Consider the following 18,972-nt stretch of genomic DNA (forward strand, 5'->3'; position numbering starts at 1 on the left):
CAAAACAAAGGCAATTTTACACATGAGTTGCCGTGTTTTTAGGACAGTAACAAGGCTGGCGAGGCAAAAAAAGAAGGGGTGAATCACAAATACCGTTGGAGGCCTCCTGGAAATGAGTCCTTGTCACAAGATTCTTCATCTATAAATACCCACCCTTGTACCCCAATTTACTTGTATGTTACCGTCTGGCGTCTATCATGTTCTTATCTCTTCTTTTTCTCTGTTTGACAAACAGTTTGAAAAGGAGAAAGTTGGGTGAATGCTATGCTTGGATCAATCAAGGTTACTGAGCCCTATCCTTGTTTATTTCTTTACATTCGAGAGAGAGAGAGAGAGAGAGGTGAGTTGCTACAGTGGCATGTTGGCGAGGTTCAATCAAAAAAATACCTCTCGAGTTGGAGAGTACCCGAGCAGTATTCTTTGATTGGGCAGCGTCAATATCCCTCTCCAATATAGGCACCTCGACCTCTCTTCATCATACTTTTCTTCTTCTGAAGGCTGGCAAAAACTATGCGCAGAAAACTTGTGTCTCTTGATTTGATTCTGCTTGTTTGAAAATGAGAATATCATTAAGGTGTCTCCAATCATATGTGGTGCATAGCAACCATCAACCAAGTAGAATTAATGGTGACCATTATACTTTCGTCATTTTGTAGATGCTGCCCGCAGACATTTCGATATAGAGCATTTTGGATGATGAAACTAATGTTAGAACCCAAGTCATAAACAGTTGGGTCACCTGGGCCTTCGCAGTCTGAACTTTGGCCACTGCAATCTGAAATTATAGCATCGAAATCTAGACTTGTGTGAACACCCCAAATTTGCAAATGATCACAACTTGCAACACCTTCTATGCTGTGGTTTCAAGGAGCCTCTGCATATCTTGAGCCGGACCTTTGTTGTTATATTTTCCATTTCAACAACAAATTTGCGTAAGTGGCGGATGTAATCAGGATACAACTCTAGGTTGCAGTGTCCACCTCCTTTGATCCACAATGGTTAGTATGGTTCTCTTGCTAGCTTCCATAATCCCTTCCCGTGTAACCAGTTCACTACATCTTCAGTACAATGTACAATGTACAGATTAGCAAGTCAATTATTGATCTCTGAGGAGTGTACCTCTTGTCAAGTTGGATTTACCAAAAGGAACAAGAAAACTAAACAGAAACTTAGGGTATGTTTGATGGTTTGTTCAGGATTAGACGAAATGAACAAAAAAGATGGAACATAACACTGGTTCTGTTTGTTCAGTAACTGTACTAGTTACTCGGATGTTGTATTTCAAATGTCCGTTGTTTGATGACGATGTGCGGACAGATAATGAGTCTGATTACTTTGTTTTGAATCATATGACCCAATCCGCCCAACCATATGAGTGTTTTAACATGTTTATTATGGATTTTAACATGGGATATAGATACTAAAAACTAAAAAATGTTCAAAATTTGAGTAATTTGAAAAAAAAATAAGAATTGATATTCTTTTTATATATAAATGCTTTAATCGTTGTATTATTAGATCAAACACTAGAAAAACACTAATTCGATACCACAAAAAAATGAACAACATAAGAGGAAATCACTAATCGAATAAGGACAGGAAAAAAAAAACTACTTCATACCACAAAAAAAAAGAGGAAACTACCTAACATAAAATCAAAAAATCGAACAGACCAATTATGATGCATTCTATTGTAATAATTTGACACGTTTTATTGTAAAAACACAACTATCGATAATTTCAACAGATTAATTAACCAAAAATCGTTATATGTTCGAGTATGATCTACGACTTGGACAATGTCTTTAACACATCATGATCACAACAACAACTTCTGAGAGATTCGTGATGCGAATCGAACAAGAAAGGGGAAAGAATAACAAGAGAAGACGGAAAAAAACCTTTGAAAAGAATCGAGTGGGCGAAGCATCGGCGTGACACTCTCCTCTGATGGGATAGAACAAATCAACATCTTCCTTGGGCTTCCCCATCTAAATCGCGATTAACGGAGTGTCGTCAACCCTTCACCTCTTCATTTCATGCAAATTGAACGAGAGAGAGAGAGAGAGGGGGGGGAAGGGACATGGAGGAACAACGAAGGAGAAAAATGGGAGAAATAGAAGAGGAGGGAGGGAACGGTTCAACGGTCTCCGTGAGTTTTCGTAGCCCTTCTTGTTCTGATCGGGTGGTGAATTCGGTGACTAATAAGCTGGAACCCCTCTCCACCACCAACCCACCACCCTCTCCCTCCACCATCCTGGAACCCCTCTTCATCACCATCCCACCGCCCTCTCCCTCCACCAAGTACATATTTCCGCCCAACTTCACTCCTCTTTGATCGCCCTCTTCGCCTTCCACGGCAGCACCCTCACATCCTTAAACCAAGGTTTTATAACCCAGTCACTCGGTCGGTTATAATAGATTTAATGTATATTTTTATTAATACACGTATAATTATTTTTTATATATAATATACATAATATTTTTATTATATTTTATATAATATATACAATTATATATAAAATATATTATATACGTATATATGTGCATGATTCGCCCATGACTCGACCGAGTTTGGTCGAATCAACCGAATCATCGGGTCAACCCGGCAAGTTTTTAAACTATGACTTGAACTCCACCACCACCAACCCACCATTCCCGACCTCGGCCGCCGCTCATGTTCAGCATGACCTGATCTATGGTTGATCTGCAGTACAGAACAATTCATCGTCATTCTCCAAAAGTGCACCAAAAATATTTTATGTACCCTGGCTATGGAAAAGGGCTACTTATGAAGGAACACCAAGAATGTTTTTTCTGTTAGTTAATGTGAATATATGGTACACTGCATGCATACTTTTCATTTCAGTTCTACAACAAAGAGGAGGAACGCATTGACCATCTTTTATTTGAATGCCCAGTTACATCCAATGTATGGAGGTTTGCTGTGGCAAAATTTTCATTTAGCTGATCTCCTAATCAACCATGTGTAGGGAGTTTAAATGGTGGTTTTACATCAAATTTTGCTAACATTTGGTTCAAAATTGCTGGGATCACCTCTCCACATTACTATTTGGAAGCCATGGTCTTGGAGGAATAAGGTTTTGCATGAAGACAAGATGATAGATAGCAGAAAATTAAGGAGATCTATTTGGTAAAGTTACAGTGAACTCTTGAGAATCAGCTGGGTGGATATATAAAAGATGGTCATCACACTGGCTTTGGGCTGGCTCATTAGTTGGAGAATGGAGGTCTCCCTGCAAACGATGAGCTGGAGCTAACTTTTGTGTCTTATGATCGTCTGGATGGAGCAAAGGCAGTGTTTGCTCTTAGGAATTCTTAGATAGATTTATATGTGCAGGTGTGTGTTACTCATTGGACCTTATTTGCCCAGAGCTGTCCCCAAGAGAAATTGGAAGCAGAAGAAGGAAACTGAACGTCCATTCTAACAGTTTGAAATGGTAGTCAGCAATAACAGTAAAGATGGAAGGCAGAGGAAGGAAAATCCAGCTCCTGGAGTAGTTTCTCTCTGGCAGAGAATGGTGCAAACACAGTCGTGTAGATCCATACCTATCATTATCTATGATCCTTCATGCAATCACCAGGATAGAGGATATCATGTTCAGGAGGGATGAACATCCAGGTTGACATGTGAATTTGTAATGATGTACTTGTAACTGATGCAACTTGAGTTACATCAATGAGTACAGGGGCTCAATCCCCAGCTTTATTACCCCCCAACTCCACCCCAAAAAATAATAATAATAAAAAAGAAAAAGAAAAAACAAAGCAACTAATGTATGCATCGTTCTGAAGAAAAAACTAAAAAAAATATGACACCATTGAGAAGCCATGAGACACTCCATTTCATTCCCACACCAGTGTCTCCTTGTACTTCACCCAAGGGAATATACTACAAAGTTGGCTATATTGGTATCCTAGTAAGTAGTAAACTAAAGCGTTAGGCACTAATGAGTTGCTGACCAAATTTCCACCATGTCAGTAGCCATAACCATACCAATATTCTTTAATTATGTTCCCTTTTCTTGTAGCATCCACAGGCCAAATACAACAATTCAATCCTTCCAGGATGTCTATATTGCGTGGCATTTCTTTAACCAGCTTATTAACTCCAGCATATCAGTTCTGTGATTGATCAACTCAAACCAGTTCTCTTTAAAGGAACTCTGTTAACATCCGCACGTTCTCTTGAACCTACAAAACACTGCTTTTGTCTAATGTTACCTACACTCCTCACCATTTAATCATTTTAGATGTGATGCCTGCATAGATACTCTCTTTAGAATTGAAAAATAACTGCTCCTATTAATAAAAGCTATGGATACTGGATAGAATAGTCTGTCTAAACAGCCAATAGGGCAAGGCCATAAAAGTATTTGACAAGCTTAGTCCAACCTTAAAGACCACATCAGAACTGTCCTAGAGGGTCCTGCAAATTTGGAGTTTCTCTATTATATACTGCAATGAATACCATATCTTAATACACGTGCTCACGTTATATCCAATTGTAAAGGAACCTGAAAAAGCAGGCACTCTACCCAGCTCAGGTATTGATGCAGCATTTTTGAAGAAAATCCTCAGAACCAATTCCCATCAGTGGCTATTAACTGACTTGACTATTAAAAAACCAGAGTGATGGTTTTTTTTTTTCACAAAACATTCTGAACAACCACTGATTAGGCTACAAAGCCCCTCTGCATCTCGTATCATCTATCAACCAGTCATCATTTACTTTTAGTGAAAAATCTGGCTTTGACCAGAGTAACGAGAATTACTGAAGTGTCATGCATATACAACATCTCAATGTGCCGTGATTATACAAATATGTGGTAAACCATAAAAGAAACCAGTCAAGTACTAGTGCTATAAAACAGAAAGCAGAATGGACATCTTAGACATAGAGAGCATATCTTCTTAATCATCCCTTCAATTGGAAATAATTTAAAAACATGATTTCCTCTTTCTATAATATTTCAACCATAAAAACATTGTTCTTTTGTCATTTCTAATTCTATCTGAATCTTATTAGAGAGAGGCATGCCATGTTGAGGAATTGGACAACATGGGCATAAACCTTAGCTCTGCTGCTTCTTTTTGTGGGACCTTGTGATATTGAGTGCTGAAAGTAGAGACGGTGGTTAAGTAATTTCACAATTTATCTTCTTCAAGATAAACTAACATTTATAGTCTGCTTTGGGGCCCTAATCTCTAACTCCACATAGAAGCATAACTGGTGCTAGCTTTGGTTGCCTTTTTCTATGTAAACCAGATTGGTTGTTTTTTTTTTAAAACCAATGCGCCATTATGGATGGGAAACTCTCATGCTTAGGTATGCTAAGTTAGATTCTATATCGGCCTTGATTTTTCTATGCCTGCACTAAATTTTGCATCCACCTAATTGTCCGAAAAACTGGCATGATGGAAACATTTTTTCCCCATCCATTTACTTTCACTTCTTACTTTTAAATGACAATGATAAGGCGCAGACAGGGAAACAGAACCAAATTTTTCAAAGCAAATGAAGAAAAAAAAGCAGCACAACCAATTGTTGTCTTTACTGTGCCTGGTAGTTTATGGCTTTATGCCAACAAGATGATTATTTGCTGATTCACATAGATTATGTGCAAATGATCTTGAGAAGGAAACCGAAATGCCCAGTAATTTGGAAATGACATACTACAGGAGCATATAACTATGAAGGAAACAAATAAAAGCCAATTGCTTCAACATAAAAGTCTGAGAAAGATATGGACTTCACCAATGGAAAAACTTTTACAATTTTGAAAGTAGAAAAACTCTGACTCAAAAAAAAGAAAATGTCTGGAAGATCTATGACCTATATGTTACCTGGTTTGGAGATGAAACCGAGCAAACGATGCATAAAATTAAAAAGATGCAAGTCACCTTTCCCTTTACCAGCAAAATTTTGGATTGCATAACAGAGAAGCTTTTTGCTACATCACTTCCTCTTCATCAAACATCATTTCTCAAAGTTCATGTGTGAATCTGTGATAAGCAGCCATTGTGACAAGAAGAAAAGCAACCTAAGATATATACAAAGACTTTTTGAATTTGAATTCATGTTCCTACAATTCATAAAAATTGAACTCATTGAAATTTTGCTTTTTAAACTTCATATATTTCATACAAAATGAAGTCAAGCTTCGGAAATTTAAGGAGCAAAGCACTCACATGTATTACAAGTATTGGACATTTCACCTTTTTAACTTTGTTAATATTCTGCACAACAAAAACACATCTGATCAGTAAATTCATGAGAAAGGATGAGAATTCAAGAAGCCATATCAGCCAAGATGAAAACTTACTTGGTAAATGTCGAAACAAAGAGTGACCTTTAGACTATGTCACACGGACTCGGCTAGGGAGGCGCCGCACCCGAGTTGACACGCCCCGACACGGGTGCGGCTTTGGATACGGCCCGGACTCGGTCAACACCGAGTCGGACTCGGTCAACGTCGAGTCAGACTCGGTCAATGCCGAGTCGGACTCGGTCAACGAGTCGAGGCCGAGTCTGTCCTTGTTTTGGACTCGGACAACGTTGACTGAGTCCAAAAATGTTCATTTTTAGGGCAAAAAACAAAAAAAAAATGATCTTTTTGTATATTTTTTTAAAAATATATATATAGCATGAGTCTCAAACATAAGCCCCATAAAAAAAAATCCGGGGGGCGCTGCCCCCCGCCAGGGGCGGCCCCCCTTAGACCCCCGCCTGTTGACCGCGCAGCGGGACACGCGCCGGGGGAAGCCCCCGGACCCCCCTTTCTGCAAGGGCAAAAGTACAATTTGCAAAGTTTGTAAAAACACTCATGCTGGTGCCAAACTTTAGAGGACAATATCCACATATATGCACACACTGGATATATATATTAAAAAATATCTATATATATAGCCGAGTCCCCGTGTCCAAAATTTTTAAAATTGCGCCGCACCCATGTCGCACCCGCACCCATGTGACATAGCCTTTAGATGACAGAGTACACGGAGACCAAAAAGTATTACACTGTGAAGAACAACACCTCTCAACCATGGCAGTTGAGCTGCCAAGTGCAATGTTGGCCCACTTCCAACCGATTGTCCATATAAAATGAGGTTCACCTGACTAACTCCATATTCCATCTCTAGACATTGATATACAACTTCTATGTCTGCATAAGTATTTGTTTCACTTGGCTGTCAATAAGAAAGAAGAGGTAAGATTGTTCCTGTCAGTAAATCAAACACTTCAACTAAAAGTCAGCAATCACAGAGTTCAATCACAATTCAGATATTTATCTAATTGCACCATCTTTGTCACATCGAATGCGCTGTACAATTTAATTGTTACCAACATAATATTTTTGCAACTGAGAATTTTTTTTTGCAACTTGCAACCCAAATTTTGCCATGTTTCTCAATGACTTGCATGTTTGATTAACAAAACAATTTCTATAAAAAAACCAAAAGAAAATACGATGCTGGAGACAAAGTATATGCAACTTCCAGAAGATATAACAGAAATGATTACGAGACAACAAAAACCAATTACCTCAAAATTTATACGTAAAACATGCATAAATCAACTTAAGAATTCCATCCTACAAACCATGTCTGATGACATCCTGATTATGCAGAACACAAAACCAAGAAAAAGAATAAAAACCCACCTTACCAGTCGAAGCTCCATATCCTGAATAATCATATCTGCAGATCAACCATAGAATTCATTAGGCAAAGCAACATCCAACACACAATTTGTGCAGAAGTCAAGGTGGCATCATGCAACTAGACGAGAAAATGTGACAAAAAAAGGTTTGCATGCAAAAAGTCAAAACCAAGCTCAAATCAAGCAAAAAAATGACAGCAGAGAAAAGAAAGAACAAATCAAGCTACAAAGCAGAAACTAGGATATAGACCATGACAGATGTCAAATGACAATTTAAAAGAATTAAACCAAAAGAAAACTTTGCGAAAATACTTGGAGTGGGAAGAACTACTGAACTGCCACCTAAAGGCAAAGAACAGATAATCACATAGGAGTAGCAACAGGAGTGGGGAAAGCTAGAAAATATGGAGGATCTCAGAGGGGTCCTTAGTCACCTCCCAATCAGCAACATCAAGAAAGATCAAAATTTAAAATTTAATATGTTCACAACTCAAAAATGCATTACTAAAAACCATTTAACGAAAACAGGGGACAATAATAAGATGAATGCAGTCGGATATCACCAAAAGTATCAAATGAAAACAAAATCAAGAAACAAGCACGCATAGCAGCAAGAGAGCAGAAAAGATCTAAAAATAGCTAGAAAACTTAGCACTAACGTAATCAAGTTAACCCTGATGTTCACCTTGAGCTTCACAAATAGGTCATATAACTGGCCAAGATCGGTCGTGTTCCCATGAGTACAAAATTGTCAGCCGGGTGTAAGGGTTCTTAAGATACAATGCCACAATCTTATTACCATATTTACATATTTAGTGTCCAACAACAGAACATCCATTGCATTGTCTCTAGGAATGTTTTCAAGGACCACCCTCCCATTCTCATTCCTCGCCTGGTATGTAGGTGGATTAGGTGGAAAGAATGCAAACTTTGCAGCCAAATGAGAGAATATGCCACGCATATCTACCAATTCTCAGAAACCAATCAAATGCACCCTTTTCAGATGTGTTACAGGATCAGATTTCACCCCTTAAGGATAGTTGCAGTCACTACGTTGTTGATGGCTACCATAAGATCTTAGAGGGAAGATCTAGTAGCCATCGCCAGTGACTGCGGCAGGATGGTAGAGAGAAATCTGATCCTGTAACACAACCTTAGAGGGAAGATCTGGTTCAAACCTTCAATGGCGATGGCTACCATAAGATCATCCAGGGAAATCTTCCCTCTACGGTGCTTGAGATCTTCAAATCGGTTTCTGATACTAACCCTGACCCTGCTGCAGTCACTGCGGTTGTAGAGTGGAAAGAAAAGAACATTATATGTCGTGGTTGCATACTGTTGGCTTTGTTCAACACGTTGTTCAATGTATACTGTTCCTCGTCAACCACTGCTAAGGCTCTATGGGATCAACTTGACAAGAAGTACAATACCGAAGACCAAGGTCTTGAAAAGTACTCTGTTGCCAAGTTTCTGAAATATCAGATGGTAAAGGGCAAGTCGGTCACTGAGCAGGCACACGAGTTTCTGTTGTTGCTCCATAGTTTGGCTGAGGCTGAAATGAAACTTCCTGAGAAGTTTCAAGTTATGACCATCGTTGAGAAATTTCCTAAGTCTTGGGTAGAGTTTGGTATGTCTCTCAAGCACCGTAGAGGGAAGATTTCCCTGGATGATCTTATGGTAGCCATCGCCATTGAAGAGGAGCATAGAAGCCAGAAACAGATCGTTATGCCAACTGAACAACCTAAAGTGAACATGATGACCGGATCTTTTAAAGGAAAGAGACAAAAACTAAAATCTGCAATGAAAAAACTAGTTTAAACCTAAGGCCAAAATCCAGAAAAAGGCAAAGAACAAACCATGCTGGAACTGTGGGCAGGTTGGGTACTGGGCTAAGGAATGTCCTTCCAAGAAGGCCAAAGCTCATGGGACCACAGATGGAACACCTCAAGTCAACATGGTGACTGAAGTCGTTGGGACCAGTACTGGGTATGTTTCTGTTAACTCGCAAATTTATCACGTTTATGAGCCAACTGAGTGACTGATTGACACTGAGGCTAATGTGCACGTTTGTGCTGATAAGTCTGTCTTTGTCTCATATCAGGCTGCTGCAGGCAGATATGTGACTATGGGCAATTCAACAGCTGCAAAGGTGTTAGGGATTGGACGCGTGGATCTGAAGTTTTCTTCAGGACGAGTTCTGTCTTTACACAAAGTGCACCATATGCCTGTAGTTAGAAGGAACATTCTAAGTGGTTCATGTCTTGTTAGAGAGGGTTATGAATTTAACTTTAAATGTAATAAAGTTGTTATTTTACATTCTGAAACCTTTATTGGCAAGGGGTATTTAGATGATGGTTTGTTTAAACTTCGTGTTGAACATCTTTGCAGTGATAAATTAGAAAATGATGTTTCTTTTGATTCATTGTCTAATGTTGCATATAATATAGAATCATCTGACTTATGACATAATAGATTAGGTCATGTGAATTTCAATTCTGTGAAACGCATGATGAACTTGAAAATGATTCCTGAGCATTCCATTGATAAAACTAAAAAATATGAAATTTGTGTGCAAGCAAAACAATGTAGGAAATCATTCCATACGATTGTTAAAGATTCTGAAATTTTGGATCTGGTGCACACAGATATTTGTGAGTTTAATGGAGTGTTAACCAGAAATCATGAAAAGTATTTTATCACTTTTATAGATGATGGCACTAAATACTGTTATGTGTATCTGCTAAAATCAAAAGATGAAGCTTTTGATAAGTTTCTTATTTTTAAGAATGAAGCAGAAACACAATCTGGTAGAAAAATTAAAAGATTGATGTCTGATAGAGGGGGAGAATATACCTCTAATAAACTCGATGAATATTGCAAGTCTGTTGGCATAATTCATGAGTTTACTGCTCTATATTCTCCTCAATCCAATGGGATTGCAGAAAGAAAGAATAGAACCCTAACTGACATGATAAATACTCTACTTGGGAGTTCTGGATTACCTACCTATATGTGGGGGGATGCTCTGAATACGGCTTGCCATATTTTGAATAGAGTTCCTTAGAAGCATAAGGACAGTAGCCCTTTTGAACTCTAGAGAAATAGGAAAGCTAGCTTGAAATACCTTAAAGTGTGGGGGTGCCTTGCTAAGGTACTTGTCATAGAGCACAATAGGAAGAAGCTGGGTCCTAAAACAGTAGATGTTGTCTTTTTGGGTTATGTAGAGAACAACTATGTCTACAAGTTCTTAGTAATTAAGTCTGAGATTTATGGCATAGATGTTAACTCTATTGTTGAGTTTCGAGAAGCTACATTCTTTGAGGATGTATTTCCCATGAAAGTTGGTGTACCTCAGAATCTTTCTTCTTTAGATATACCTTCAACTTCTGGTTCCATTCCCGAACAAGTGGAAATGATGACAGATGTAGGGGTAGAACCATCTTGTTCCCATCCTAGACCCATTGAGTCTGAAGAAGTGATTGAACCGAGAAGGAACAAGAGACCATGGATTACCAAGGATTTGGAAAGTGATTTTATCACTTACCTTATCGAGGATGATCCTCCCACTTTTCGAGATGCAATGGCTTCACCTGAAGCAATGCATTGGAAAGAAGCCATAAAGAGTGAAATTGACTCCATTGTCTCTAATGGTACTTGGGAACTAGTTGACCTCCCTCGTGGTAGTTCCACCATTGAGTGCAAATGGATCTTTAAGAAGAAGTTGAAACCAAATGGATCCATTGACAAGTACAAGGCGAGATTGGTTGCCAAGGGGTTCAAACAAAAGGAGGGAATAAATTATTTTGATACCTATTCTCCGGTTACCCGGATGACCACTATTAGGGTGCTTACTGCACTGGCTTCCATTTATGATCTCTCGGTCCATCAAATGGACGTGAAGACCGCTTTCTTGCATGACGATCTTTAAGAAGAGATCTATATGGATCAACCTGAGGGTTATGTGGCTTCTGGTAATGAAAATAAAGTTTGTAGACTTGTTAAGTCATTATATGGACTAAAACAAGCCCCTAAACAATGACATGAGAAGTTTGATAATATTATTTTATCATTTGGCTTTGTTGTCAATGAATCTGATAAGTGTGTTTATTGCAAAGTTAAAAGTGATGGTTGTATTATTTTATGCTTGTATGTAGATGATATTCTATTGTTTGGTTCCAATATGGGAATTGTGAATGAAACAAAGTCATTTCTTAGTAGTAAGTTTGATATGAAGGATATGGGTGTTGCAAATGTGATTTTAGGCTTAAAGCTAACTCGTTCGGCTGAGGGGATAGTCATTTCTCAATCTCACTTTGTTGAAAAAATACTTGAGAAATTTGGCTATAACCAAGGGAGATCTGTAGCAACTCCATATGACCCTTCTATCCCTCTTCATAAGAATACAACTGGTGTTCATGTGTCTCAATTGAGGTATTCCCAGATTATTGGAAGTTTGATGTATCTTGCAAATTGCACGAGACCGGATATTTCGTTCTCCGTGACAAAGTTAAGTAGATACACAAGTTGTCCAAATCGCACTCATTGGAAGACATTAGACAGGGTACTAAGGCACCTGAAAGGAACTATTTCCTTGAGTTTGCATTACAAGAAATTCTCTGCAGTCCTTGAGGGATATAGTGATGCAAGCTGGACAACCATGAACTCTGGAAGTTATAGCGTGACAGGGTATGTATTTACCTTGGGTGGCGGCGCTGTCGCCTAAAGATCAGTAAAGCAGACCATCTTGTCTCGGTCTACTTTTGAGGCTGAACTCTGTGCTTTAGATGTCACGTGATTGGAAGCTGAATGGTTAAAGAGACTTCTTGATGAACTTCCTTTAATGTGCAAGCCAATTCCTGCGATATTTGTGCATTGTGACAATATGGTCACAATAGCAAAGATTAAAAGCACAAAATATAACCAAAAGCAGTCGAGACACATCCAAGTCAGAATAAAGTCTGTAAGGGAACTGGTGTCTCAGTTAGTGGTTGTTGTGGACTATGTTGGATCCAAAGAAAACACAGTTGATCCATTAACGAAAGGATTAGATAAATCATTAGTCCTGAAATCCAGAGAGGGGATAGGACTGAAACCCATCAGTTGTTCATCTGCAATAGCAACCCAACCTATCTGAGTGGAGATCTCACAAAGTAGGTTCAATGTGGTAATAACAACCTGTAGGGTGAACTGGATAGCACCTTATTAATGTGATACTATGTATCTGTGTCTGTTCCTCTGTTTACTCTGGAAAGGTGTTGTAGCTGCAAGTTAAGGAAGAGTTAAAACTCTGAATGGGTTCAAAGCCTTCTAGGCGAGATGTTAGCAGTGCATCTTTGGAGAAGCCCACCTATGTGAGTGTGACTGTGTGGCCGCAGTTTAAGGAATTGGGTTATTCCTGAAGTCACTCATGAAACAGGATTCGGGCGCATGGCCTTAACGCGCCGCCCCTAAAGATTACAACCAGAACCTTTATCATGTTGTTGCTAATGAACACTTCTACACCAAAGGTTTAAGTTCAAGACTTCAGTTCACTTCGTTCCTGTGGGGGGTAAAGTTAGTCAACTAAGGTAGTGGTTCAAACCGGAAGGTACCATTGCTGAAAGCATGATATGTACTGTTGCAGATTGTCTCATCTTGCATCTTGGTTTTCTCCCATTTCATTCTTTGAATTTGTGGGGGAATGTTAGGTGTAAGAAGGGAGGGAGAGAGAATTCCAAGAAGAAACGTGGGTTGTTTTTACCTTTTGGAAAAGGTTTGGTTTTGAATAGTCCCATATTGATTGTGCTTGAGTTTGTTGTGGGCCTTATAAGCCACATGTAAACTCATACACTTGTTCCTGAGAACAAGAGGGTGGGATGACCACCACACACACGCACGCGCGTGCGCCTGCCCGCCGTGCCGTGTCGTGCCGAGCCGGGCCAGGTTCGGGTTTGGGTAATTGGCCCTTTAGGGCCATATCCAATCAAGACCAAAGTACCTTTTTACCCAAAGTTTCTGTGGATACGGGTTATGAGAAATGATAACGGATCACGACTCCTCGGAGTCCATGCCCGTTATGGCTCCTCGGATTCCGTAACGGATCTCGACCTTTCGAAGTCCGTTTATGGGTCACGTCTCCTCGGATTCTTGGTTGTTAATTTTTTCACTGTTCACCATATCACAGATTTCCAAATTAGATGCCCAATCCAGCTGCTCCATAGTCTCCATGGTAGCTTCTTCAACAATTTTATTAGCTTGGTTTTGCCCCTGAAAAAGCTCCTTCACCTTGAAGCTCATCGAGCTCATCCCTATCGACATTTTCCTCCTAACCTTGGCACCACTAATCTTCAACCGCTCACCAAAGGTACTAACTTTATCCAACAGCTTATCACTCATCTTTCAGAACCCTAGTTTTTGCGCAAAAAAATCAATGGCTCCTAAATCTATCAAACCATAAAAAAAATCAAAAGCAACTTCAATCCAAATAAAGTTTCAATTCAGGAAAGATGTGATATCAAATGAAAAATGAATCTAGCGTGGCATCAAGAAAAACAAAAACACAACATATCTAAAACCCTAGAATCGGCCCTTCCGTGCAACAAGCATACAAGAGCCCTAGTGTTTCCTAAAAATCTGCTACTCAAGCAACAAACTCTACAAAATAATGCCTACCCACATACATTTCTACAACAAAAACCATGGAATCAGGCTAAAACCAAGTGGCATTCCGTTCCTAAAACCCAATACCCAATAAACCCAACCCCCTCCTGCAAAACCTGAGTTTCTCAAAACCCGCAAAACCCATCAGAAACACCCCAAAACAATGATTACCCACATAATACTTCACCGAGAAGCCCCAAAATCGAGCATCAAAACAATGATTCACGCAATTAGGAACGACACCCACGAGCTCGGTAGATCAAAATTGTCTGAATTTCCAAACTAATCACAAAAATTGATTCCCAAGTTCTCTAAAAAATAGGACAAAATGAGAAACTTACCTCAATTTCTGAAATGGGGATAAGATGGAAGATCGGAAAACAGCAAAAAAAGAAAATGAAAACTAAATAAAAAATAAAAAATATTCAGAGATTCCTTGGAGTGGACATGGAGTCTTCTTCGTGTACGTTAGCTTGGTACGACTTGTACTGTATCTACTTTTTATTCCTTCCGTATTTTTATTTGAAGAAGATGTGAGCCGTCAGATTATGTCGTTATCAATCTTCAGCCGTCCAAACCTCCCCTCAACAACCTGACTGGCTGTTATGGGGTCAGACGCGGACAGGTTATATGTTTCCCCAGGAACACGCAGGGTCCCCACTGAGCGCCGCGTGACGCTCAGTGGGGTGTTAGGGGGAGCCTCCCCGTACACCGTCGTATATCCTGCAGGCTGATGTACGACAGTGTACGGCTCCCCCTACACCCCCACTGAGCGCCACGCCGCTCTCAATAGGGACCTCGGAACATGCACTGTAGCTACAGTGCATGTTCCAGGGTGCACACGCAACACCCTCTCAGGTCAGACCTGGGAAGGTGTAAATGAATCGGGTTAGGTCCGACACTGGATCCAAATTTCACACATGGTTTCAGGTGCAGATCTTGGTTTGTTGGGCCAGTATTCGGAGGCTTAGTCTAGTATGAAAACCTAGAAGGAGAGGAGTTGGTCTTTGTAAGATTGAGGAGCTAAATCTCGCTTATCTAACAAAGCTTGCGATTGATGTATATTATGAGGATTTTATGTGAGCTAAATTTATGCGATCCAAGTACCTTCGAATTAAAACTTTTTAGAAAATAAATTTGGATGTCTCTTGTGGTAGCGGATGTTGCTGTCACGTGGTTTTGGGTCACTTACTTGGTTAGACATGGCAGGATAAATTGAAGGGTTTTGGAGTATCATTGCTTAATAGATGTCCTTTTTGTTTCAATCCAGAACGCATCTTTTTTAATGTCCTAAAGTGATTTAGAAACATGTGTGCAAAATTTATAAAAAAAAAAGTCATACTCTTAATTTTTATTTCTGATTAAAGTGGTTGATAACGTCTTCCTTTAATCCTATGTGGCTTAAACTATGCTGGGATATCACTTTTCATATTGTTTGTTAGAATATTTGGAAGCTGAGGAATGTGTGGTACCATGATAGTGTCATGCTGGACAGATGCTATAACTGATTTAGTTTTGTCATCAAGTTCAGAACAATTTGCTATGTTTGATTGGCCGATTGTAGAGAAGAAATCTATATCTTTATTTGTTAAAACATATATAATAGCTTATAGCTTTTGGATGTCTATTTCTAACTAGTTTGTGATCAGATTTGCTTTGAACACCTACAGAGATTGTCATCTCCTTTGTTTTGTTGTTTACTCTAGAGATAAATTCATTGGTTTGTGAGAATAAAGATTGTTCACCTTTGCTACCGTTTCTTCAGCATGGATCAAATGTATGCATGATCTCAAAAAAATCTGCATTGGTGCAGAACCGTTAGGAGTGTTTGCTGAAGGGAGACACTCATCAATTCAAGGTTATGCTTTAACTAGTTGCTTTGTTTGTGAACATGTCATGTTCAAGTATCCTCTTCTTAATATGGGTTATGTTCTTGCCTTGCTTCCGAATTGTAATAACTACCCTCTTTGGGTGATCAATTCATATTATTTTAATATATTCTTGGAATAAACCCCAACATTATTTATTAAAAAAAAAGGCAAATAAGAGTTCATTTCTCACCACTATCTTCTTATGGTTGCTTAGCCAGTGCCAAAGAGATTCATTCTCTCATTTGTGTGAGACTCTACTCCTATGAACCAAACATGGTAATGTGCATTCTTGTTGAATTTGGATTTGCTCAATCAGATTAGTTTTTTGGGTTACGATATAGTATTTATGTTAGATTTAAGTTGAGTTAGTAGGATTAACGATGAAACTTCAAGCAATGACAATTCAATTATGGGCAAGAGCATTAATATTGTAAAAGAACAGCTAAAGAAAGTACAAAAGAACTCCATAAAAATTAATAACATTAGAATTTAGGTATAAAAGGAAAGGTTAAAAATTTTCCAACACTAAGGAAATGGTGATTTTGGAAATGGGTCTTAGAGGATATTTTCCCTTTGTTTCATTCATAAAAATATTTAAGATAAAAGCCCATTTTTTTACGAAAGTGCTTAGATGACCGCCTCAGTTGCATTTTATATCACCTAACTCTAGTTGACTCTTTCGTTGAATGCCATTTATGTAGCTCTTAATATTTGTAAATATAATAAAGGGTAAATAAGTAATTTCAATATAAAAAAAGAATTCACGTAAGGGTGGGCATCGGGCCAGCCCAGCCCCCAAATGGAATGTCCAGTTCTTAACGGGCTCGGATTTGAAGAGAAGCCCATGGCCCGGCTCATTGGGTTGGGCGAATGAAAAGCGAGCCAGGTCTGGCCTGGCCCCGGACCAGATCTATTTATTTTCCTTTATTTCCATGATACGACATGAAAACTTAATTCTTAATTAGTGCAGCTAATTAGGCAAATAATAATAATTAACAAATAACAAGTTTTCATGCAACTAATTAGGTAAATAGTGATAGTTATTCAAGTTGCTATGTAATAATTAATTTTTAAAATATTTATATAAATAACTCAGGCACATCGAGCCGGCCCATGTATGTAACAAGCCGAGTTTCGGCCTGGTACCTAACGAGCCTGGGCCTAAAATCATGGCCTAAACCCTGCCCATGACGGGCCGGGTTGGCTTCGCCACCCGGCCTGTTGCCCACCCCTACACACAATCATCAGAGCTTTTTCTTAAATGATTAAAAACTAAGGCAGCTATATGTAAATTTGTCATAAATTGGGCGTCTATATGCATTTTGTGGGTTATTTCAAATGCCAGAAGGCAAAAAGCAGCTGTATGAGAAAGCAGGTGGTTAAGCATAATGTTCAAGTTTGTATGAAAAAGAAACAACACTCAGCATAAGCCCTCACAAGGGCTCCCCTCATTCGGCATGAACTTTTGTAACTGGTGGGAGTCTGCCTAACCCCAGCTTGCCTATCAAAAAAGAAGAAGTAAAGAGTGCACCCAAGCAAGGGATGCCTCCCATGAATTTCTGGTAGGTGCGCCCAAGAAAGGGATGTTTAGAGGCCCTAGACACCAGTTCTATTCTTCTTACCATTAAACCCGCAACAAGTATCCAGTACTCTCTTAGGGTTCACCATTATAAGGCGCGACCAATCAGTCTAAACGTTGGTTTTTCTTTATAAAAGACATAAACAAATAAATAAATAAACCTTCGATTGACAATATGACAAGTTGGTTAATTTATTTGTAAACTCTATCGACCAAGTGTCACTTTTAGGGGGTGTTTGATTCGTAGGCTTGGACAAGGACACCATGTTATGTTCTGTCCACATGAATTTTTTTAGCTGTTTTTTTTTCCAAAAGTGTCGAGTGTCCTGTCCTCCCTGTTCTGTGGGGAGGGAGGAACTCCCACTGACACGAAAAATCATCCCAGAGTGATGTGCAGGATGCTGTGTTCCACCCATCTGTGTGTGCCGCGTTTGTGTGGGTGTGTGAGCCCCACGCATTGCGCAGATGGCAGAGCACCGCCCGCACAATCAAAGGCCCCCTAGCGTTCAGCAAGCAATGGAAGCAAGCATTCTTTAAAAAAAAAAAAAGAGAGAGAGAGATTTTTTTTTCCTACCTAGAAACTTCTGCCACTAATGGTTGCTCTCTCTCTCTCAATCTCTCTCTCTTAGGATTTAAGGCATGTTTGTAGGGTGCAACAGAGGATCAGAAGAGAGAACAAGCCACAGAAGCTCCTCTACCCATTAACATAAAAATTTTATCATTCAAGGCAGAAGAGAGACAGTTTTGGAGATGGCAAGAGGAGCAGCTACATGTATGGAGCTCAAATCATGCACAAACCCTAAGTATTGACTTACTTGAATCCATCCAAGACTGAACAAAACACACCATATGAAACAACTAACACGTCAAGAAGCATATTAGAGGCCAATTTTCTATGCATCACTAATCTGATTCAACCAACCATCACTAACACGATTAGTTAATAATAGCACCACCCTGATCATTAAAAGAGAAAATAGAGAAACACAACATATGCTTATGCTCATGCTTGGCTGCTCTATGCAAAATCAGTTCATGCTAGCACAATGAGCTCAGTTGGTGGCACACCTGAAACACATGACAAGCATCCCTTGACGCTACGTGGTTTTCACCGATATTAAGCAACATTATGGATTTTGCAACCGTAAAAACTTCTCAATTTTTCGTCCATGGCTTCCATCCTCGAGACTGTTTCTGCT

At 39.3% G+C, this 18,972-nt stretch overlaps 1 pseudogene; it reads right to left on the reverse strand.

The window, feature by feature from the left end:
* Window positions 1–831: 831 nt before the first annotated feature.
* Window positions 832–8,645, reverse strand: LOC149813601 (uncharacterized; annotated as a pseudogene).
* Window positions 8,646–18,972: the final 10,327 nt, after the last annotated feature.

The sequence above is a fragment of the Nuphar pumila genome, chromosome 16 (genome assembly GCF_984573655.1).
Source record: "Nuphar pumila chromosome 16, dmNupPumi1.hap1.1, whole genome shotgun sequence".
Taxonomy (NCBI): Eukaryota; Viridiplantae; Streptophyta; class Magnoliopsida; order Nymphaeales; family Nymphaeaceae; genus Nuphar; species Nuphar pumila.